This window comes from Zootoca vivipara, chromosome 5 (assembly GCF_963506605.1).
Source record: "Zootoca vivipara chromosome 5, rZooViv1.1, whole genome shotgun sequence".
NCBI classification, from domain to species: domain Eukaryota; kingdom Metazoa; phylum Chordata; class Lepidosauria; order Squamata; family Lacertidae; genus Zootoca; species Zootoca vivipara.
In genome coordinates, this window is record NC_083280.1 from 69,278,657 (window position 1) to 69,301,870 (window position 23,214).

The 23,214-nt window shown below is 47.6% G+C and overlaps 1 long non-coding RNA gene across 1 annotated transcript in view; it reads right to left on the reverse strand.

Moving 5' to 3' along the window:
- LOC118096248 (uncharacterized) overlaps positions 1-16,664 on the reverse strand; it is a 32,677-nt gene extending 16,013 nt beyond the window's left edge. The window contains exons 1-2 of the long non-coding RNA XR_004693887.2: positions 16,536-16,664; positions 12,902-13,040 (exon numbers count right to left, since the gene is read on the reverse strand). This is a non-coding gene — a long non-coding RNA (uncharacterized LOC118096248). The remainder of the gene's footprint in view (positions 1-12,901; positions 13,041-16,535) is intronic.
- Between the last annotated feature and the right edge of the window lie 6,550 nt (positions 16,665-23,214).

Sequence of the window (23,214 nt, forward strand, 5' to 3'; positions counted from 1 at the left end):
ACATCCTCAGGGTCCCTGTCAATTCTATGATTCTACTCAATTTCTTGAGGTGTGCTCGTCTCATTCAGGGGAGATGGGAACATTTCCAGCCCCAGGTCCACATTCCCTTCGGGCAACTGAACCTCCTGGGGACTACACAAGCCTGTGGTGGGCAGGGCCAGAGGCCTGCATGGGTGGATGAAGGAATGCAAATATTACCTTTGCACAGCTGGTCTTGACATAAGCACTGCTCTCCATTGTCCATCCAGGCATGCAAGAAGCAGTGTCAGAGTTCAAGAACGCCTTCCAGCTAGGAGAAAACACCTCAAGGTGGGTGTGGCCTGTGAGAGGGGGTGTGGCCTGGAGAGACTCCTGAGGGCCAGAGCAGGCTGCATTTGGCCTCCATCCCTCTTTCAATTCCCAGCAGTCCTGATGGGGAGCCAGCCCCACTGAATTCGCCTGGAACTTACTTCTGAGCACCTGCACAGGACTGATCTGCAATCTGCGATCGTTGCCGCAGTGGCCCAGCACATAAAGCATTTGAGTCTGCTGCTGGGTGCAGCCCGCAGCATGATCAGTCACCGATTGTGCCTCTTTAGCATTGCACTTTGGGATTCCACAAGATTATGTATGAATTGCCTAGCCATGGTCCAACTAGCAGTCCAACTTTTATCTCTTGTCTGATAGGATGCTCTGAAGCAGGGCCTGAAGGCGACTGGCTCCCCTTCTTGTTTGTCCCTGCACTCTGTATGTGAAGACTCCATTTTGCAATCCGGGCTAATAGCATATTTCTCATTAAAGTACTAAAACCCATCCTGTGATTGACCTGGAAAATCCATTTCCTTTGCCATCTACGTATCACTTGTCTCTTCTCCTTCATTATTGTCATCGCCATAAAAAAAACACCCAGCAATTACACTTGCAGCATGTTTTTTTATAAGTGGTGCTTACCGTATTTACTCGACTCTAATGCTCGCCTTTTTCGGCCAAATTACGTTGCAAAAATAAAGGTGCACATTAGATTCGATGGCACATTTACATTTGCCAGCAAATGCTTATTTTTGGTTTCAAGGTTCTGAAAATTGAGGTGCGCATTAGATTCGATGGCGCATTTACATTTGCCAGCAAATACTTATTTTTGGTTTCAAGGTTCTGAAAATTGAGGTGTGCGTTAGATTCAATGGTGCATTAGACTCAAGTAAATATGGTAAATTGGATTTTGCACTTTCCAGATCTGTAAACTCTTCATTGGCTGGAAAACACAATAAATTGTTTCAAAAGGCTCTCTTCTGCGGTTTATCAGACTCTTAACATATTAAAACGTCCTCTATTGCAGACTAAAAGGAACTTGAAGCATCACTGGAGAAAAATGTTTGTCAGAAGAGTTCCTCACATTTCTACAGCCTGGAGTCTGTGGTATTTTTGGAAAAATCAGCATGGTATGGCCCTGTCTTGGTTATTCTGGAACAGCAAGCAAGGGAGAAGTACACTGGCTACCTTTTAAAGCCAGCAATGGCCTTGTTATAAGGCAGCCTTTGCTGACCTTGGTCCTTCCATCAGGGGCGTAGCCAGGATGAAATTCAGGGGGGGCAAGGGGGGCAAGGGGCGGGGGAGGGGCCACAGTGGGGCAAGGAAAGCTCCCTTCTCCCTTGCCAGCTTTCCCTCCTCCTGCCCCGGCGATCGCGGAGGGGGAGGAGGGGATCGGAGCAGCCCGATTTCGGGCTGCTCCGACTCCCTCCTCCCCCTCCGCGATCGGCAGGGGCGAGGGGGCGCCAGGATCAGCCCGATTTCGGGCTGCTCCGACTCCCTCCTCCCCCTCCGCGATCGGCAGGGGCGAGGGGGCGCCAGGATCAGCCCGATTTCGGGCTGCTCCGACTCCCTCCTCCCCCTCCGCGATCGGCAGGGGCGAGGGGGCGCCAGGATCAGCCCGAAATCGGGCTGCTCCGACTCCCTCCTCCCCCTCCGCGATCGGCAGGGGCGAGGGGGCGCCAGGATCAGCCCGAAATCGGGCTGCTCCGACTCCCTCTTCCCCCTCCGCAATCGGCAGGGGCCAGGGGGAGCCAGGATCAGCCCGAAATCGGGCTGCTCCGACTCCCTCCTCCCCCTCCACGATCGGCAGGGGCCAGGGGGAGCCAGGATCAGCCCAAAATCGGGCTGCTCCGACTCCCTCCTCCCCCTCCGCGATCGGCAGGGGCCAGGGGGAGCCAGGATCAGCCCAAAATCGGGCTGCTCCGACTCCCTCCTCCCCCTCCGCGATCGGCAGGGGCCAGGGGGAGCCAGGATCAGCCCGAAATCGGGCTGCTCCGACTCCCTCCTCCCCCTCCGCGATCGGCAGGGGCCAGGGGGAGCCAGGATCAGCCCAAAATCGGGCTGCTCCGACTCCCTCCTCCCCCTCCGCGATCGGCAGGGGCCAGGGGGAGCCAGGATCAGCCCAAAATCGGGCTGCTCCGACTCCCTCCTCCCCCTCCGCGATCGGCAGGGGCCAGGGGGAGCCAGGATCAGCCCGAAATCGGGCTGCTCCGACTCCCTCCTCCCCCTCCGCGATCGGCAGGGGCCAGGGGGAGCCAAGATCAGCCCGAAATCGGGCTGCTCCAACTCCCTCCTCCCCCTCCGCGATTGGCAGGGGCGAGGGGGAGCCAGGATCAGCCCGAAATCGGGCTGCTCCGATCCCCTCCTCCCCCTCTGCAATCGCCGGGGCAGGTGGAGGGAAAGCCCCAGAGCTGCACAAAGCGGTTGCCTGGCTTTTCCTCCGCCCGCCCCACAGCCAGCCAGGGAGAAGGGAGACGGCGCCGGGCGGGCAGCGGGGCAGGCTGGCCAGCAGCCCTGCTTCTAGGGGGGCAATTGCCCCCTCCTGGCCCCCCCCTGCTTACGCCCATGCCTTCCATAGGTTTTCTGCTACAACTCCCATCAGCCCTGGGCAGCACAGCCAGTAGATCTCTCACTGTAATGTAACATACCAGCTTAGACCAGTGGTCCATTCATTCCAGGGATGGGGAACTCTGGTTCCCATCAGCCCCAGACAGCAGGGTCAATGGTCAAGTGGTCCACCTAGAGGGCACCTAGAGGGCCATACTGGTTCCCTATCACTTCCACAAAAGACAATTTCTCCCATGCAAGCCTGAGAGCATGCAATCAATGCTCCATGGTCAATGTCAAAGAAGTCTCTGCTTGATCAGTGCTGGCATGGGAAGCCCCTATTTCATCCATGCTCTTCCCATCAAGTGGCCTCTAAGTCCTCACAAGCAGGGCATGAAGGAGATGGTCTTCACTAGATGTTTGTCCCTCCCTAGCATCTGGCATGCCTAGAGGTATACTGCCCCAGTATGTGGAGGCTCCATCTAGATTTCATGTCTAGATACAAGATGAAGCTTGGAAGTACAGTACAGCTTATAAATTGAACTCATTTGTATCCAACCTTTCTTCCAAGGAGCTAGAAGCAGCCGTTTAGCTTTGTACCTCGTTAACAACCCTAGGAAGTGGTGATGCTGAGAGAGCATGATTTGCCCAATGCCACCCAAGGAACTCTGTGGCTCTGAGTGAAGGTTTGGTCCTCCCCCTTTCTCATCAAGTCAACGCTCTATCTCCACTATTGGTACCTGATTCCCCTCCACCCACCTACCCCATAGAAACAAGCTTGGAAGAGTGTTCTTTTTAAATCAACCTTAGTGCTGTTAATGGGGCAATTCTACATTTGCACATATCGAAACGGGTAGGCATTTGTTCTGCCTAGCTTTTAGCATGTATGTTATCTACTGTGGACTCTGAATATTTTCTGGTTTGATTGTTACTGATTTTTTAGATTGTTTTTAACTACTCTGGGATTTCTAAAGGTAGGCGGTGTACAAAGGATTTAATACGTGTGTCACAGCCTTCCACCCCCTGCCCCAATAAGAAACAGATTTCACTGTCATTTCTGTCTGTTTGTCTCTCTCTATGTGTGTGTCCATGCGTGTATATACTTAGGGACAGCCCAGATCTCTTCCAAAGCATTCAGCTCACTCTTCCCTGACTAATTTCATCCACCAGTGTTGCAATAGGAAGACCTGCAATCTTCTGAACTCATCGACTCATCAACATCACTACTGGGTTAACTCTACAATCATAGAATTGCTTTCTTCACTGTGGGACTCCAATAAAGAAAGCCTTATGGGATTGTAATGTAGTTCCATCTTTCCATTGCAACACTGGTGGTTGGCATGAGAAGAGTTCAAACTAGGGCAGGAGAAATGGAACGCTTTGGGAAAGGCCTGGCTTGACCTCCTTGCCTGCCTGCACACACACACACACACACACACACACACACACACACACACACACAAATTCTTATCAGTCCCACTGATTTCCCCAAGGACTGTGGTGTTATGTTTTGTTGGCATTGCTATGGTGGAATCTAGCATGAGTCCGATGACCCATGGAGAACTGGGCATGGATTGGCAGGCTCAGCTGGAGATGGAGAATGAAGAAGCAACGAGACAGAAGTTATGGGAACTGGGGACGGAGGACAGACGTTCTCCCTTTTGATGCCAGCTACTATAGCGCAGGTGGCGCTGTGGGTTAAACCACAGAGCCTAGGGCTTGCCAATCAGAAGGTCGGCGGTTTGAATCCCTGCAACGGGGTGAGCTCCCGTTGCTCAGTCCCAGCTCCTGCCAACCTAGGAGTTCAAAAGCAGATCAAAGTGCAAGTAGATAAATAGGGACCGCTACAGCGGGAAGGTAAACAGTGTTTCCGTGTGCTGCTCTGGTTCGCCAGAAGCGGCTTTGTCATGCTGGCCACATGACCTGGAAGCTGTACGCCGGCTCCCTCGGCCAAAAACGCGAGATGAGCGCCGCAACCCCAGAGTCGGTCACGACTGGACCTAATGGTCAGGGGTCCCTTTACCTTTTACCTTAGTATGGAAGTGGGAGTAGGAACATTGGCTTTGGGGGGGGGGGAGTATCATTGGCTGAGGAGGTCCTGGACTACTGGGGTAAAGGAGAGCAGCAGAAACGGAAGCAGCAGCATGATGTCCTTGGTTCACCCCTCGAGGGTCCCCAGTCATCCTCCTGGATATTGAGAAAATCTCTCTGAAATAACCTCCATCTCACAAGAGCCAGTGTTCACATTAAGGTTACCAGACGTCCCCGCTTCCTGGGGACAGTCCCCAGGACTGGCAAAATCCATCTATTTAGTAGGAAATTGAAAAGTGTCCCCGGATTCATTGAAAAAACCTTCGTTCACATACACTTGCTGCTGGAAAGATGAACAACTGCAAATAGCCCTGAGTTTATATATTCTGCCTCACAATCCCCAATGAATGGAATACTTTGAGTTACGCATGCTGGAACTGCAATACTGTACACCCCACCCCCAAGTTGGGGGAACTACTTTTTTGGAACTTCAGAGCCACTCCCATGGTTTCTTTAAGGAACCTTTCTACTTTCTTACACTGAAAAGGAAAACAAGCCAGTAGAAGCTGCACCCCCTCCCATATTTCAGGTGATTTGAATACAGTTACAGTGCAAGACAGGAGTGCCTGGCGTGCTATGGTCCATGGGGTCACGAAGAGTCGGACACGACTAAACGACTAAACAACAACAGTAGAATTAGTTTTTACTTACTTTTTGCAAGCCAGCATTGATTTGGAGTCCACACAAAGCCCATGCATAGGAACACAGGTAACTGCTCTTTTACCGAGTCAGAGCCCATCCTAGCTAAGTAAAACAGCTTCCAGACTGTTGCTATTTTCAGGCAAGAATCAATTACAGGCCAGCAAATTCAGGTTGCACAACTATAGTTGATTGGGCCGTTATCCAGAACAAACCCATCTGTGACAAGGAAAGTGATGGGCAATTGCCCTGGAAAGTGTGAGATAGCCCTTGCTTTGATGTAAGATAATCCAATCAGGATGACTGCTCAATGAACAGGTCATATGGAAGTGCCCTACATGTCCACCAATCATCAGCCATTCTCTGGGGTTTGAGGCAGGGACATTGCCTAGCTTTCCCTCAAGATGCCAGGGAATGAACCCGATATTGTCTGCATGGAGTGAAGCACTTCCCCTGCACTGCTGAAATCACCTGTGAATCTGTGCAGGTGCAATCGTCCACTGGCTTGAGGGTAAATCGGTAGGCACAAATATTCAGCAAAGCAAACGAACTTTGCAAGCCTTGTCAACAATACACACCCATACACTTTGCCAGGGTGCCAACTTGAATAAAATATTGGGGCGGGGGGAGACGACACAGGTAAGCCCCACCCCACATAATTGATCACAAGATGCAGCAGCAATGCCCATCAACTTTGGGAGCCCTTGGCCCTCTCAAATATTGGGGGGGGGGTGACGGGACCTCCCCCTCCCCAGGAGTTGGTGCCTGTGCACTTTTCTGTCAACTTCCCACCTGCAAGTGAAGGCTTGGAGGTGGTGGGTTGTCCTGCTTATCCTTTGTAATTCTAGGGTTGCCAACTGATGAGAAATAAAAGCCTAGTTTGCTCCGGTGCTTTTAACTGTAGTACTTAGCAGATGACTTTTTCACAGCACTGAGATGAATCATGTCTGCATGTCAAGCCATCGTTAAATGAACAGCCACAGTTGCCCAACTGTTAACCTACCTCAGTCCCACAAATTCGCTAAATGAACTGCAACAATCACACTGATATTTAACAACTTTTTCGGGGGTGGGAGAAACTCGCAAACCCTGCAATCATTTAAAAGTTTCTGTGAATTGCAACACTCAGGTACAACTGAGCCATTCTCATACGGCTTGAAAAACGTGGGAAAGACCCAAGAAGGTGGATGTTTGAAACTCACTTACACGCAGGCATTGTTTTAGCATTGCCAGTTTGCTCTGAAATACCCCACTGCATTCAGGATTCTGAGTGCTGTAAAGCAGATATACTTTATAAAGGAGGGTCATTCATGCCTTTAAAAGTATTTCTGTACTGCCATATTAGGGCCCTCTACAGCAATAAAATGCAAAACACCCCCCCCCCAAAAAAACACAATACAAATAATCATTAAAGTGTCTGGGCTGGTCAGTTCAAGTCTGCTTTAAAGAAAAGGAACCATAAAAAGGAATGGCAGACTTTGATGTTGTCTACCGTATTTTTGGACCATAACACGCACCTTTTCCCTCCTAAAATGGAAGGGGAAAAGTTACTGCATGTTATGGAGCAAATGCCAGAGCCAGAGCCCCGTGCCAGAGCCAGAGCCCATGCGAAGAGCCAGAACCAGAGCCCTGTAAGAGCCAGAGCCCGTGCAAGAGCCACAGCCGCGCACAGCAGGAAACCGGCTCTCGGGCTGCTTCCGTGACGACGAGCAAGGTGAGAGGAGAGATGGAAGGGAGCTTCCATCCTTCCTTCCTTCCATCCTTCCTTCCCACCTCTCTTTCTTTCTTTCTTTCTTTCTCTCTCTCTCTCTCTCTCTCTCTCTCCCCCCTGCCTCTCTCTCCCCCCTTCCTTCCCTCATTTCTTTCCTCCTTCCTTCCCTCTCTCTTCCTCTCTCTCTCTCACCCCTTCCTTCCCTCCCTCCTCCTTCCAACTTGAATAAAATGTTGGCGGGGCAGGTAAGCCCCACCTCACATACCGTATCAGCCTCCCCCCACCTCCGCCACGTTCAGCGAGAAGCGGGGGGCAGCGAAGGGATGCTGCTCATTCTTCCCCGCCAACCCCCACTGCCTCCTTTGTTCCCCCTCCATCGCCCCCCCCCCCAGCCATTTAGAGGAGGAAAACCAGGGGTGGGGATTCTTGTTCTTCTCAATAAACTAGGTGCGTGTTATGGTCCGACTCATTGAGATTAATGGGAATGACTGGTCACCCTTGACTAGAGACCTGGCCATAGATCTCCAGTCATATTTCAAAATTCGGACACAAAAGTTTGTTGAGCTTTTTTTTTTTTCTTGCAAAATTGCTTTAAAACAAAGAATTTATATGTCTAGATTTTATGCCATAACTCCAGTGTCTATTTCAGCCTCACTCTCTGAGATCTTTTAACTTAAGGCTGACCCTCAAGACCAGGCATCCCCAGACTTCGGCCCTCCAGATGTTTTGGACTACAATTCCCATCTTCCCCGACCACTGGTCCTGTTAGCTAGGGATCATGGGAGTTGTAGGCCAAAACATCTGGAGGGCCGCAGTTTGGGGATGCCTGCTCAAGACTTTGTATATTCAAAGCACTGAGCCTCACCGCACAAATACTAGGGACAAACACGGTCAGTTTCTTAAGGTGCAGTAACTGGAAATGCATCCAAATGTGTTGCTTGCCTGTCATCACAATCAGGATTGTTGCCTGACTGGTATCACAAACACCCTTCCTGGCGGATGGCAAGGGAAGGGCTCATGTGAATAGGACTCATTCATTCCTCACCTGTTGAGACTTTGGGTGACTAATTTCCTTGTAGGGGTTTGTTTGTTTTATTCTAAGTGGCCAATGCCTTGACTCAAAATAGGCTGATGCAGTGTGGCATGACTCCCTGCTGGCCGAGCTACATTTCGATCCAAGGCAAACACACAAAAGCCCCGCGGCTCGGAGCCTTCTTGTTCTTTTTTTATAAAAATCAAAATGACAATATGCATTTAGCGTTCGTCAAAGGAGTCAGTGTTCCAAAACTACCTTTAGTTAAAAATTTGAGGATCCAAGACAGCACCCGGTGGGAAATGTCCTGGAAAGACTGACCACACCTACCTACCTACCTACCTACCTTCCTTCCTTCCTTCCTTCCTTCCTTCCTTCCTTCCTTCCTTGTTTGTTTGTTTGTTTCAACCTGACTCTTCACCCTCATGGGGCCTCCAAGGCAGTGCACAATGTTCATTGATACAGTGGTACCTTGGTTTATGAACTTAATCCGTTCTGGAGGCTGTTCTTAAATCAAAGCGTTCTTAAACCAAGACTTGCTTTCCCATAGCAGCGGGGGACTCAATTTACAAATGGAACACAATCAACAGGAAGCGGAACATGTTCTGCTTCCAAGGCAAAGTTCACAAACCAAAACACCTACTTCCGGGTTTGCAGCGTTCTTAATCCAAGTTGTTCATAAACCAAGCTGTTCTTAAACCAAGGTACCACTGTACTATGGACTTAGCTACACCTCCATTTCCCCCCAGGGAAACCCGCAAACGAATGGCAACTGGGTTTGCTGGAGATTGCTGTATGTTCTTATTTACCGCAGAAGAGCAGGTTTTTTTTCTGAGGGACAGTGGCAGGACAAAGGGAAAAGTCCTTGAACCCATGCCTAGAAAGCGCAGGATAAGTGGGGTACCCTATTTTCCCCACCAGCGCCACTGCCACCAAGCTCGGAGAGGAGGATGAGCCAGTGTTTGTCCCGAGCGGCGGCAGCAGGGGGAACATCCCATTGCTCTCTCTGTGGCCACTGCTGCTGGCCTTTTCCCTTGGGCAGCTCAAAGCAGGGAAAGCAGGCAAGAAGGTGGAGGAGAGACTGCCACCACCAAGGCCCATCCCCACATGACATGCTGGCTCAGGGCAGTAGGCAGAGGGCAGGGCCACCCTGGGTGAGAAGAAAGGGGGAGTGCAGCAGGGCACAAGGAGTCTTGATTGATTTTTTTTAATGCATTGTGCATCCACATCTACCGTAATCTTGCCCCTTTCTAAAATTCATTTATTGCTGTTTACAAGAAGAAAGCCTCCCAAAGAATAAAATGAAATAAAATAAGAATTAAGTGGTTTTCTCAGGACAGTGAAGAACATGTGTGCTGAGTCCCATTGATGAAGTGGTGGCGGCGGCACTTGTCCTTCTTCTGATAGGAAATGCTCGGTGACAAAAACGGTGGGTTGAGGAGCGTCACTTGGGGTGGGGGGGTGGGAATGAGAAATGTCCCTATTTTCATCTTGAGGAATTTTGGAGGGTATGCCCTTTAGTCCTGACAGTCCATAACTGACAAGAAGCTGAACTCAGAAGGAATAGGACCGGTGCCATTTACACTGAACTGGACTGAGGTGGCGTTACAGAGCTTGGGAAGGCTTCAGGCAAGCTGTGATCTGAGCCTCTTCTCAGCAGGAAGCGACAACATGGCCAGGATGTGATGTCACTGATTGCCATATTGCAGACAGAAGAGGAGTGTTTCAGTGGAACTCTACATCAGGTGACTGGGTTGAGCCCTCCCACCTCTACTACGCCTCCAGGGTTACACCAGCAATTAACTTTGAATCATCGGATGATATGAACAGGCTGAAAGACTCAAGCAAGGCTGACTCAGCAGGATATCTTACTTTTTCATGAAACCACACAGCCCCCAGAGCCAAAACGCCCCAGAAGAGCTAGCACCTAACACAAAACCTTGCTGAAACAATGACACAGAGTATCTGCGACTACTGGCTCCTCCATCATTTTGTGGGAGGGATACGGAATTTGCATACTAGAAAATGAAGTTTGAAGGATTCAAGTGGATTTAAGTGCTCTGGTGCAACAGACTTCCTTTTTGAAAAACAGAAAAGTGACAAGGAAATGCCTTGTGGGATAAACAACTGATTGGCAGGACGATGTATAACCTCAACACAAGTAAATTATGACGGGTGCTGATTGTCGTATAACTTCCACAAATTAATCACAATGCACAATATGGACTTCATTTAACCTCCATGTAGGCTTTGGGCAATGAGATCAGGACGATGAACCTGTAGAAGCCTGAGACACATCCGTTGGATTAGTCCAAATATTATAAATGTATTTATTTGTTAAATTCCTATCTCACCTTTCCTCCTAAAAGAGCCCAGGGCAGACAACGAACTAATACAACAAGACATTTAAAAATAAAATAAAGATATGTTTTAAAATAAAAAAACTAAACGCTAAGAACATCTAACAACATTTCAAAACAGTCACACACCCACACAGCTAATAATTTCAAGGTTGCCAGGAACAATATCTTTCAGCCATCAAACGACTGGATGAACAGGAATGGTTTTTCTTTTTATTCTTCCTGAATGTTAATAATAAGGGAAGCGACAGAAAAGGAACAAATTGCACTACACCAGGGAGGGTATTCCGCAAACAGGGAATTTTCACCAAGAAAGTTCTGACGTGGGTTAACACTAACTGGGCAGCACCCAACACTACAACCACCCAAAGGGTCTCCACTGCCAATCATAAGGTCCAAGATGGTTGATACTAGGGAAGATGCTCCTTTAGGTATTTGGGTCCCAAGCCATTTAGGGCTTTGTACACTAGTACTATTGGGAAGGACCATAACTCATTGGTGGAGCATCTGCAAGGTCCCAGTTTCAATCCCCTGCATTTCTAGGTAGGACCAGGAGAGAACCCTATCTGAAATCCTGGGGTTGGGAAGCCACTTGAAAACCCCTTGTTTTCACATGAATAACAGTTGGAAGTCAGGAGCCAAAAGTCTTGATAATGCTTTACTGAGGAAACTGAACAAAACCATATACAATTTAAGGAGAAATAAACAGACAGGTTTTGCCTTCCTTAGTTCAGTCCTTGTACATAGCAGGAAGACATTCAGCAAAAACATACTGCAGGAAAACTCCCTCAGACTACAGGCCAATCAGAGCATGTGCCACCTCAGTGAAGATCATGCTACTCAGCCTGGTTGCTAAGAGACACCATCACCACCCATGGGTAGCTGAGGGAGAACAAAATCAAACCTTTACATTACAAACTGAATGATCCCTACCGTTGCACTTCCCATTGCTCCTAGGGAAGAAAGCTGGGAAATGAAGAAATACCTTTAAAAAAATTTTTGGAAAAGGGCTCAGTTCTCAAGACACCCAAGTAAGATCAGAAACAGCTATGTTATTCATTTATTTCCTCTTTGTCCAGATTAAGAGGGTCCCTTGAATCTGGCAGCAAAATTGTCTGCCCATAGAATGATCTTTATAAAGAATCTCTTCCCATTCTAAATGCTTTACCTAGCAGACCAGATAATCCATGTTGAATAAAAATCAGAAATAAAAAGAGAATTAAGTAAAGTGCCCGGGGTTTGTTGAAAAGGATATCATAACCAATGTACTGGAATTGGAAGGTTTCAGTTGGTGCAAGTTCCAGACAGTGCAGGAGAGTCAGCCTTAATGGCCTGGAGTAAAAATACGTGATGAATGTCACACTGACCATTCTGTTCAGAGGAGGGTTTTTTTTTTAAAAAAAAAAGTTCTTACTACACCTCTTCCCTCTGTTGCTTCATAAGCTCCTGCCAGTTACAACCCACTTCACAGGCTTCTTGTGACTCATGGAGCCACCTGGGGAGAGTTTAGAGAACCCTGACTCCTCATTATTCACTTTTTACAATTGCTTCAGATGCTATTAGCCAATGTCCAGTAAAAAAAAAAGAAGGAAATCCCAGGCTGTTCCACGTAGACGGAAGACACTCCACACACACACCCCTTGACCGACACCCATTTCACACATGATAGGAATTGTCAGCTACTTGCCTGGATCTTGCAGGCAAGACTTAAACTCTTAGCTATTTATTAACTGAATCTACCTAGCTGCCTCTAGATGGGCCACAAAGCAAAACAAATTCAATATAAGACAATAAAAACTAACAACGCAACTAAAGCAGGAAAACTTCGCTCTTTCACTCTCTTTTCTACATATACTTCCTGTTGGATCCCAGAGCCAATCAGGCCCGAACTTTTAAAGCAGGATCATATTACTTTTAAAAGTCATAGCTTCCCACCAAAGAATCCTGGGAACTGTAGTTTGTTAAGGGTGCTGAGAGATGTAGGGAGACCCCTATTTCCCCCGCAGAGCTACAATTCCCAGAGTGGTTTGACATTCAATCCCTCCTCCCAGATAACTCTGCACAAACTACAGTTCCCGGGATTCTTTGGAAGAAGCCATGACTTGTTTAAAGTTGTATGATACCGCTTTAAATATAGGTGCAGGCGTCGGGCAGCCCATTGCATTTTACCGCCTGAAGCAAAACAGGAATGTTCTGTCCCCCTGCTGCCCGCTTTGCCCAAGTCTCACTTACCAGGGTCATGAAGCAGCACTCATGAGTCCTCGCTGGAAGACACCGTCACCGAGGTGGGTGGGCACACACGGTGGTGCCACCCCAGAGGATTTCACCATTCAAGTCTGCTTCTATAGTCCGCCTCATGAGTGGGCAATCCCTGGTGCAAGGAAAAAACAGAGAGTGCAGATGAGGCCTCAGTGTGGTCCTAGAAACAGCCTTCCTTAAGTGCCAGATATTATTGGATTGCCGTTCTCGTTGTCATCATCATCATCCCTGCCTGTTGCCCAGACTGGCTGGAGCTGTTGGAGGTTGTAGCCCAAAACTTTGGAGAGAAACAGGTTGGGAAAAAGGTTTCACCTTGCCTGGAATGTCACAAGTAATTTGCCTACAGGCAAACAAACATTATCTTGGGGAAAATGCTAATATAGGAATCTGCCTTATTGGGCAACCTAGCCTAGAATGATCTTTTCCAAGGACATGCTTCACATTCAGGTATGTAAGTGGTCTGAAGTTGTAGAGCAGGCATCCCCAAACTGCGGCCCTCCAGATGTTTTGGCCTACAACTCTCACGATCCCTAGCTAACTGGACCAGTGGTCAGGGATGATGGGAATTGTAGTCCAAAACATCTGGAGGGCCCGAAGTTTCGGGATGCCTGTTGTAGAGGGTTGAAGACCCATTACTATTTCTTCAGGACTCAGCAGTTTTCCTGTCTCCAGTGTCCTAGAGCTGCCCAATTGTCATGAAAGTGGAGTTTTTTAGACACTTACAATAATCATTAAAGGTAAAGGGACCCCTGACCATTAGGTCCAGTCGCATACGACTCTGGGGTTGCAGCGCTCATCTCGCTTTACTATCTGAGGGAGCCAGCGTACAGCTTCTGGGTCATGTGGCCAGCATGACTAAGCAGCTTCTGGCGAACCAGAGCAGCGCACGGAAATGCCGTTTACCTTCCCGCTGTAGCAGTACCTATTTATCTACTTGCATTTTGACATGCTTTCGAACTGCTAGGTTGGCAGGAGCAGGGACCGAGCAACGGGAGCTCACCCCGTCGTGGGGATTCGAACCGCTGACCTTCTGATGGGCAAGCCCTAGGCTCTGTGGTTTAACCCACAGCGCCACCCGTGTCCCTACAATAAGCATTAGAATCATAGAATTGTAGGGTCGGAAGGAACCACAAGGGTCATCTAATCCAGTGGTCCTCAACTCCCGGGCCACGGACCGGTACCGGTCCGTGGATCAATTGGTACCGGGCCGCCCAAGGAACATTTAAATACAATTAAATTAAAATTATTAAATCAAAACAATCTAAATAAAATATAAACAATCAACGTCCCCCCCCTCAGCGGGCCACGGTAAAATTATCAAACGTTGACTGGTCTGTGGGGATAAAAAGGTTGGGGAGCACTGATCTAATCCAACCCCATGCAACGCAGGAATCTTTTGCCCAACGTGGGGCTCGAACCCACAACTCAGAGATTAAGAGTCTCATGTGCTGCCAACTGAGCTGCTATTATTATTATTATTATTATTATTATTATTATTATTATTATTATTATTATTCCACCATTTATCTGAGGATCACAGGGTTTTTCACAGTATAAAAACACAAAATTTTATCCCCCTTTGTGCTGATTGGAGTCAATGAGAGTCAATGGAGGTGTGTCAGTCACTGAGAATTGGTTCCTAGGGTCACTCTGGAGAAAGTACATGGGAAGAACACAGAGGAGCTGTTCCACATGCTCCAAAGTTTGGCATTTGGGAACATCTCTCAAAAGGGGCTTCCATTTCGAGAGAATAGCAATGGAACTTAAAGGGAAACACAACTGAAGTGACTTCAAAATAAAATATGCACAGAAAATAGCTCTCGCTGAAAGGGAACACATGGAAATCTGCACTGATTGTTGCAATACTTTGCTAATTATTATTATTATTATTATTATTATTATTATTATTATTATATGATGACAGGATTATGCATGGCTATCAGGGTGTGTGGCGGGGGGGGGGGGTGGCGCTGTGCACTTCCAAATTTGCCACTACCATACTGTTCCTTTCCATCTTCATTTTAAAAAGTTGCTGTCATATAGACTTCTGCTTTAAACCCTAGAAAGCTTCTGCCACCAATCAGAGCACATGGTGCTTTGCTCGATGGACAAGGAATCTGACCTCACATAAGGCAAACCATCATTTGCATGTCACCTAGAAAATGCTGGCTCTGAGCTATAGGTCTTCCCCTTTTTTAATGTTTCAAATGGTGTTGCGTAATCATCTGCTCACACTTTTTCTTTCCCGGTACTATACGACTTTATGACGCTGTCTTACACTGAGTCACACCATTAGCCTGTCTAGTCCAACATTCAGGTATTCGCTGCATTTCTCACTTTCTGAATGTTCTTGGCTCAAAACTACCTGAATCCTAAAATCCCATAGTGGGGTGAGAGAACTGGGGGGGGGGGCATTTGGCAACCAATGTGCCCCTTTGGTTTCAGATAGTGCATGGGTAGATGAGTCTAAAAAGCCTGGGACGCAAATTTTCACAGTCCTCTAGCAGTTATGGTGGCTAATTTACCAGAAGCAATTAATTTAGTGTTAACTCTAGAAGTGTATGTTCAATTCTGACCAAACTAAGCCTCCTTATGTACATTTTAGTTTGGTCAGAATTGAGTATACACCTCTGGTAAATGAGCTACCATAGCTGCTAGAGGGCCGTGAAAATTTGTGTTCCAAGCTTTTTAGACTAGTTCCAAGCTTTTAGACTAGCTTTTTAGACCAGGTGGCGCTGTGGGTTAAACCACATAGTCTAGGGCTTGCTGATCAGAAGGTCAGCGGTTCGAATCCCTGCAACGGGGTGAGCTCCCGTTGCTCGGTCCCAGCTCCTGCCCACCTAGCAGTTCAAAAGCACTTCAAAGTGCAAGTAGATAAATAAGGACCGCTCCAGCGGGAAGGTAAACGGCGTTTCCGTGCGCTGCTGCTCTGGTTCGCCAGAAGCAACTTTGTCATGCTGGCCACATGACCCGGAAGTTGTCTGCGGACAAACGCCGGCTCCCTCGGCCTATAGAGCGAGATGAGTGCCGCAAACCCAGAGTCGGACACGACTGGACCTGATGGTCAGGGGCCCCTTTACCTTTACCTTTACCCATATGCTATCTGAAACCAAAGAGATGCATTGGTTGTCAGATGTGAAATATTATCAACATTGTTTTCAGCTCTCCAACTCCTTTAGTAAGTGCTGCTGGCTTTTTAAAGGGGTATTCAAGGGTTCCCGGAGGTTTAGAGCAGGCATCCCCAAACTTCGGCCCTCCAGATGTTTTGGACTACAATTCCCAACTTCCCCAACCACTGGTCCTGTTAGCTAGGGATCATGGGAGTTGTAGGCCAAAGCATATGGAGGGCTGCAGTTTGGGGGTGCGTGGTTTAGAGGGTATTTGCAGGCTTTTCCAGTGGTGTTTCAAATATACGTGATTTCACATAAAACACGTGGCGCCACAGAACGTAACCCCCATGCAAATGGGGAGTTGCCTGTATAGGGTTAGGAATGAAGGTTGTTAAACCTTTTTTATCCTGTTCAGGACAGCTGACCTCTTTCTACCCCTCTAGGAATGAGTAGGCCTCTCACTGTTAGGTAAGGTTAAAATGCTTTACTTTACTTACAGATTTAAGGTGTCAGTCATACATTGTTCCATGCAGCAGGAGGGATAATGTCAGGTAGAAAATACAGAATATAGTTCCAAATGCTTGTTGTAAGTTTGGGAGCAACCTTAGACTTGTCCTCCTTCATTGGTTACATGCTGCAGAAAGCGAGAGAAAGGAAGAGGAAGGTATCTTCACTTCCTCTCTGGAGAAGAGGGGGCGTGACTTAACTGAGACAATCTAGCAATACTACTCTATAGTCCTTAACCCCTTCATGCATTGTGGATATGTTTGACTGCAATCCATAGCTGTCAAGTTCTCCCTTTTTTAAAGGGAAATTCCCTTATGCTGAATAGGCTTCCTCGCGAGAAAAGGGAAAACTCGACACATATACACTGTACTGGTAAGTTAAATAAGCAGGGAGACAATATACAGCCTTGTCATACTCCTTTCCCAATTTTGAACCAATCATTTATTCCATATATATCCAGCTCCAACTGTAGCTTCTTGTCCCACATAACGGTAGAGCTTTGTCTGGATACATATTTTAAATCTATTTAATTAGTATATTGATTGTTAAATTCCACTTTAACCATTTTAATGTTTATGTGAAAATTATGCTGAAATTTTGGTTTTACTATGCTGGCTTTTTAGCCATAATAAACTGCAAACTGCATTTACATTATGCAGAAGATGTGGAGATGGTCATTTTTAAAGTTTGCAGGGCTTAAGCCATTCCAAGCTTTGTAGGTTAAAAATCCATATCTTTACTTGTCTCTGTAAACACACAGAGAAAACCAGCCCTAATGCTGGTTATAATGCACTTATAGAAATTCTAATATCTTGTGAGTAATTTTTCATTATTTGGAATAACTGTGTTATAAACATATATTCTGTATTGCAATTTCAGATATTTTTTTCCTTTAATTTCAAATATGTTTCCTTTAATCTTTTCTTTAATTTCAAATATTTTTCCTTTAATTTCAAATATTTTTCCTTTAATTTTTTTCCTTTAATTTCAAATATTTTTCCTTTAATTTCAAATATTTTTCCTTTAATCTTAATTTTGTTTTTTACTTTTTTTTACTTTATTTTCTCACTGAACATTTTCAATAAAATGTACGGTAACAACAACAGTCTAAAGGTCTGGTGCTGAAGGCATTGCTTATTGATCCCATACTGTCCCTTCCAATCTTATGGAAAGTGATAGTCTTGTTTATCCTCTTGATGTTCCCAAGATGCATCGCTAACCTAGCCTGGCCAGCTTTCACTGCTACAATTACTATCCACCGGGCTCTTCCATGGAAGATCCCCTTTCTTTCATCGCACCTAGGATAACATTAACATGAGCCACAGCTACACCTCGGTGTGCACGGGGTGAATGCCTTTATAAGGAACTTACTCCTCCTCTCCTCGTGAACTTTCTCAATAAGTGGGATGAGTCAAGACTTTTCACTTCTGAAAATCAGATACTGCCCATGTCAGTGCTTACCGAGCATGCCTTCATGATGCAACTGCTGCGGCAAACGCGGTGGCCTGTGTTGCACGGAATTGCTTTGCATTGCAGCATGCATGCGAGTGCCACATGTCTTCAACTGTTGGTGTCATGAGAGACAGGGTTTCCTGGGTTGCCCTGCTCACCGCTGACAGCTCATCCTATCTAGCTGAGTTATGAGTCAATGGTTGCCTTAAATACCCTGCCTAGCAATCCTAGTTCATCTTGACCTGCAACTGCTAAACTGCTGCTGTGACTTCCTTGATAACTCTCATTATTATTCTTAACATCATAATCACAGAGTCATCTAGCCCAACCCCCTGCAGTGCAGGAATCTTTTGCCCAACGTAAGGCTCGAACCCAGGACTCTTGAGATTAAGAGTCTCGTGCTCTACCGACTGAGCTAAATATCCACCACCTGTTTATTAGTTGCCTTCTAACAACCATCCTAAAGTGATTTACTCTAAAGATAATTAAAAACTCTAAAACAGCAAATACATGTTAAAACCATACAAAATAGGCACTCAAGCGATGGCCCATTTATCTGGCTAGGAAAGCCTGTTGGAACAAAAATGTCTTCCATTGTTTCCACAAAGTACAGGCAGTGGGTGGCTGCAATATCTCAAAAGGAATGCTATTTCACAGAACAGGGGCAGCCACGCTAAAAAGCCCTGCTCTGAGTTATTGCAGAGTGGGCTTCTGAGATATTTGGGATTTGCAGCAAAACATCTCTCTGCAGCAATTCATTGAATGACCTCTCAGGTAACCTGGCCCAGAGCTGTATAGAGCCTTATATGTTAATACCAGCACCTTGAACATGGCCAGGTAGCAGATTTTCATCCAAACTGCCTCAGGGGTTTATGAGGTGTCAAATGGTGATGTCAATCATGTGACCGGTCCTTGAGTGTTTGCTTTTCGTTTACTAAATAACAGTTGCCAGAGGAGGCTCCAGATTGGGACCACAGTATGGAAGAATTTAATATTCGTCCCTGCTACAGTTCCAATCTGGTGTCTTTGTGGTTGCTATTTGCCTAGGCAGGAAAGTTGGCACTGGTGTTAATTTATTGCTATTAAGATATCTCAGAGTGAATGTAGCATAATCACCCCTCTCTCCATTGATGGGCTGTGTCCAATATTAGCCCTACTCAAAGTGTTGTTGTTGTTTAGTCGTTTAGTCGTGTCCGACTCTTCGTGACCCCATGGACCAGAGCACGCCAGGCACTCCTGTCTTCCACTGCCTCCCACAGTTTGGTCAAACTCATGTTGGTAGCTTCAAGAACACTGTCCAACCATCTTGTCCTCTGTTGTCCCCTTCTCCTATGCCCTCCATCTTTCCCAGCATCAGGGTCTTTTCCAGGGAGTCTTCTCTTCTCATGAGGTGGCCAAAATATTGGAACCTCAGCTTCAGGATCTGTCCTTCCAGTGAGCACTCAGGGCTGATTTACTTCAGGATGGATAGGTTTGATCTTCTTGCAGTCCATGGGACTCTCAAGAGTCTCCTCCAGCACCATAATTCAAAAGCATCAATCCTTCAGCGATCAGCCTTCTTTATGGTCCAGCTCTTACTTCCATACATCACTACCGTGTTTCCCCTTTTTTAAGACACCGTCTTATAACATTTTTTTCTCAAAAAACACAGGGTGGCTTACTTTTGGTGGGATGTCTTATTTTTTTAATTACCGATACAGTTTTTACGGTACACACACATCCCCATGCGTGGGGAGGGAGGGAGGAAGGAGAAAGCCAGCCATCTGCCACCGACAAGAGATGGCAAACAAGCTGCCGTCTGTGGGCAAACACTCCCCCATATCGGACCCCAGTGGCTGTCAAGGAAAGGGGGCTTTCCTCTCCCTCACCCCTGGAGATGGCGAGGAAGGAGCAACACCACGCTTCTCCCAGGATGCAGCGACTGGTGGCTCCTTTCGAGGGTGCTTGTGCAGGGAAACTTCACAGGAGTTTTTGCTTCCCGCCCCTCATAGCGCCCATCTCTCAACATGTCGCCTTTAACGGCACCCAAAATCAGTGCCAACGCTTTCCCTCGCAGCCAAGCCAGAAATTAAGGAGAGGGTTTTTGCAGTTGCCTTTGCAGCTGCAGGCATCTTCTCTGATGTGTCTTGGACCTCGGGAAACTTTGTTGCCAAGGGAGCGCCCCAACCAAACTCCATGCAACCTTTCCCCTCCCCGCCCCCTGACGCCCCTTTCTCTCCAGATCTGTGATCTGAGCACCCCTGACCCCTTCCCCCTCCCCAGGGGAGCGCGCGCTGGGGGTAGGGAGGGAGAAGGGGAAGCGCGAGCCCTTCCTTAGTGCTTCAGCCTTGAGGACTCTCGCTGGGCACCTCCGTCAGCAGCGGGCTGTGCTCGGGTCTGCCAGGAGATGGCCTGCCAGGCCGGGACTCATCGAGGCCGCCCTCCGGTGTCGCCCCTTCGCTCCGTGCCTGGCCCCTCCCGCAGGGCTGGAGCTCGCCCTGGGCTCGCCGGGCGGCGCGTTTGCAGTGCCTCTGCAGCAGCGGCAGTAGCGGCTCTTCCTCGTGCTCTTTCCCCAAGGCTCCCGCAGGCAGGATGGTTGCCATAGCCCGGCAGCCCTCGGCGGGCCGCGGGGCAGGTCCGTAGCTGGTGCGGGGTGGTGCCCTTTGCCGCGAATGGGAGCTGGAGGCGCCGGGCGCTGCGCTGTGCCGCGCCATGTGCCCACGCGCCCCTCTTCCTCTCACTCTCTATGGACGGGGGAGCGGGGGGGCGGCCCCGGGGTGCCCGGCTCGGAGAGCCCCAACCGGGCCGTGGAGAGCTCAAGAACATAGAGAACCAGCAGAAAATGCTGGAGACGCAGCGGCGCCGAAACGAGGAGCTGGGCTCACTGCTTCTTCCAGGGAGACTTTACAGTGTCTTCCTGCGGCAGAGGGGCTGCCCGCCACCGGGACCGCTGCCCTCAGGGAGACAAGAAACAGGGTCCTCTTAAATGGCGTTTTTAAACGCCATTTTCTTCCCCGTGCTTGCCGCCTCCGCTGCGTCGGAGTGCTGCAGAACAGCTGACTGGAGCATGGCTTCACAACTGAGCGCGCTCCTGCAGTGCCGCCTGCAAGGAGTGACTCTGTGAGTGGAGGTGCCTGTGGGGGTTGGTTTCCGCGGTGTGGAAGTATGTCTTATTTTCGGGGTATGTCTTATATTTCTCAAATGCTTTAAAACCCTGCCATGGCTTACTTTATGACTACGTCTTAAAAAGGGGGAAACACGGTACTCAAAGTAGACCCACTGAAATGAATGGGCATGAACTCGGGTCTATACATTTCAGTGGATCTGCTCTGCATATAACTTAGCTGGATGCAACCCAGTGTTCCTTAACTCAGGGAGAATATTTAACTCTGAGCATTCAATTTCTAACGACCTATCTTAACAATAACAAAGGATTGGAAAGCAAGTTGGCTTAAATCCAAAATCTTTGGTTTAATGATTTGTGGTTAATGGCTGCTCATTGCCTCAAAGTCAAGGTGGCACCTTGCCTCTGTAGTATTCTGTGCGTTTGTGAAGGGTGCTCAATATGTGGGCAAACTTTGCAATGGGTCTATCCTTATACCAGGAGTCAATGAAATTTCAATAGCTGTACTTATTTGTGAGAAAACAGCTCAGCAAAACAACTGTGACTTATTCCATAGGGAAGAAAACAAAGGTTCCAACTGGTTGCCACTGAGCTATGGAGAGAACCACACCCAGAGAAGGAAAGGGAGCCTCCATCACAGATGGCATGTCTCTCAAAAAAGACAGCCCACACACACTTTCCCCCTCTGATCCAACATCCAACGTTGCAACATCCACTTTCCCCCTCTGATCCAACATCCAACGTTGCAGCAAGGAAAAGCCAAACCTTTGTCTCAGATCCATTCCTCTTTTCAGCCCTGCTCAAAGAAAGAGAAAATGAGTTTTTGCTCATAAATATGCAGAGGACAGGAAGGGAAGAGACACATTATTATATTTCTACTTCCAAAGGGAAAGGGAGGAGGTTTGTAGGATCTTTTCTGCCACACGTGCAAAAATGACTTAACCAACTTGGGTACGATGCACTTTTATTTAATTGTTGAGTTAAGTCCACACTGTGCATTTAAAGCACACACATACCACTTTAACAGCCCTGGCTTCCTGCAAAGAATCCTGGGAGCCATAATTTCCCCCCCTCACAGAGCTAGAGTCCCCAACACTCTTAGCAAACAATAATTCCCAGGGTTCTTTGGGAGAATGTACAGTGTGGATGTGACCCAGCTTTGCCACAAGGTCACAGGGCAGGTTGCAACAATAAAATGAAGCAACAAATGCAACATTTTACAGCCACAAAGCCACCTTGACCCTGCAAGGTGGAGAGAACCATTTCCTGCCCCTACAGGCAGCATAATGTCTTGGGCAGGCCCTGACCAGGAAGGTGACTTATTATTATTATTTTTGGTCCCTTTTCCTCTTTTTGATCAGTTCCCAAAATGAGGGGAAAGGGCGAGGCTGGGTTTCTCCTGCGTTGCATTTCAATGCTCAAATTCCCTACGCCGCTGAACAAATTATTGACGCTGGCAAATTGGCCCTTTGAGCGGACTTTGCATTAATCAGTGGGTGTGATTTGGGATCGCAGCACACATTTTTCCTCAAAGGTTTTGTTGTTTTTGCTGGCTTCCAAGGCTTTTTCATTTGAGGGAAAGGAAGGAAAAACCTGCCACTTCTTTCGGCTCAGATAACCTTCAAAAGTGTGACTGTGGACTTCTTGTCTTTGGGAGTCTCCAGAGAGGCTATAAAAATAAAAGCCAAGAGAGGTATGAACTTCCCCCTGCACAGCTCAACTGTGGGATCAGATGTGATGACTATTAAATGTCAGCGTTCTTAACTGTTTCACCGCTGACCAGCACAAAAGGAATCACGCCTAGTAGTTTATTAGATTATCTTTCTCCACCATGTTTCAAACCTTTTAAAAAAGTACACATATGAAGGCATATAATCAAGGCACATGGGTAAAAAGAAAGCTGAACTTTGAACATTAACAGATTTGACACCATAAAAAAAAAAATTCATTCCGGTAGCACCTTAGAGACCAATTAAGTTTGTTATTGGTATGAGCTTTCGTGTGCATGCACACAAAAACTCATACAAAAAACAAACTTACCGTACAATACTTGGTCTCTAAGGTGCTACTGGAAGGAATTTTTTAAATTTTGTTTCAACTACGGCAGACCAACA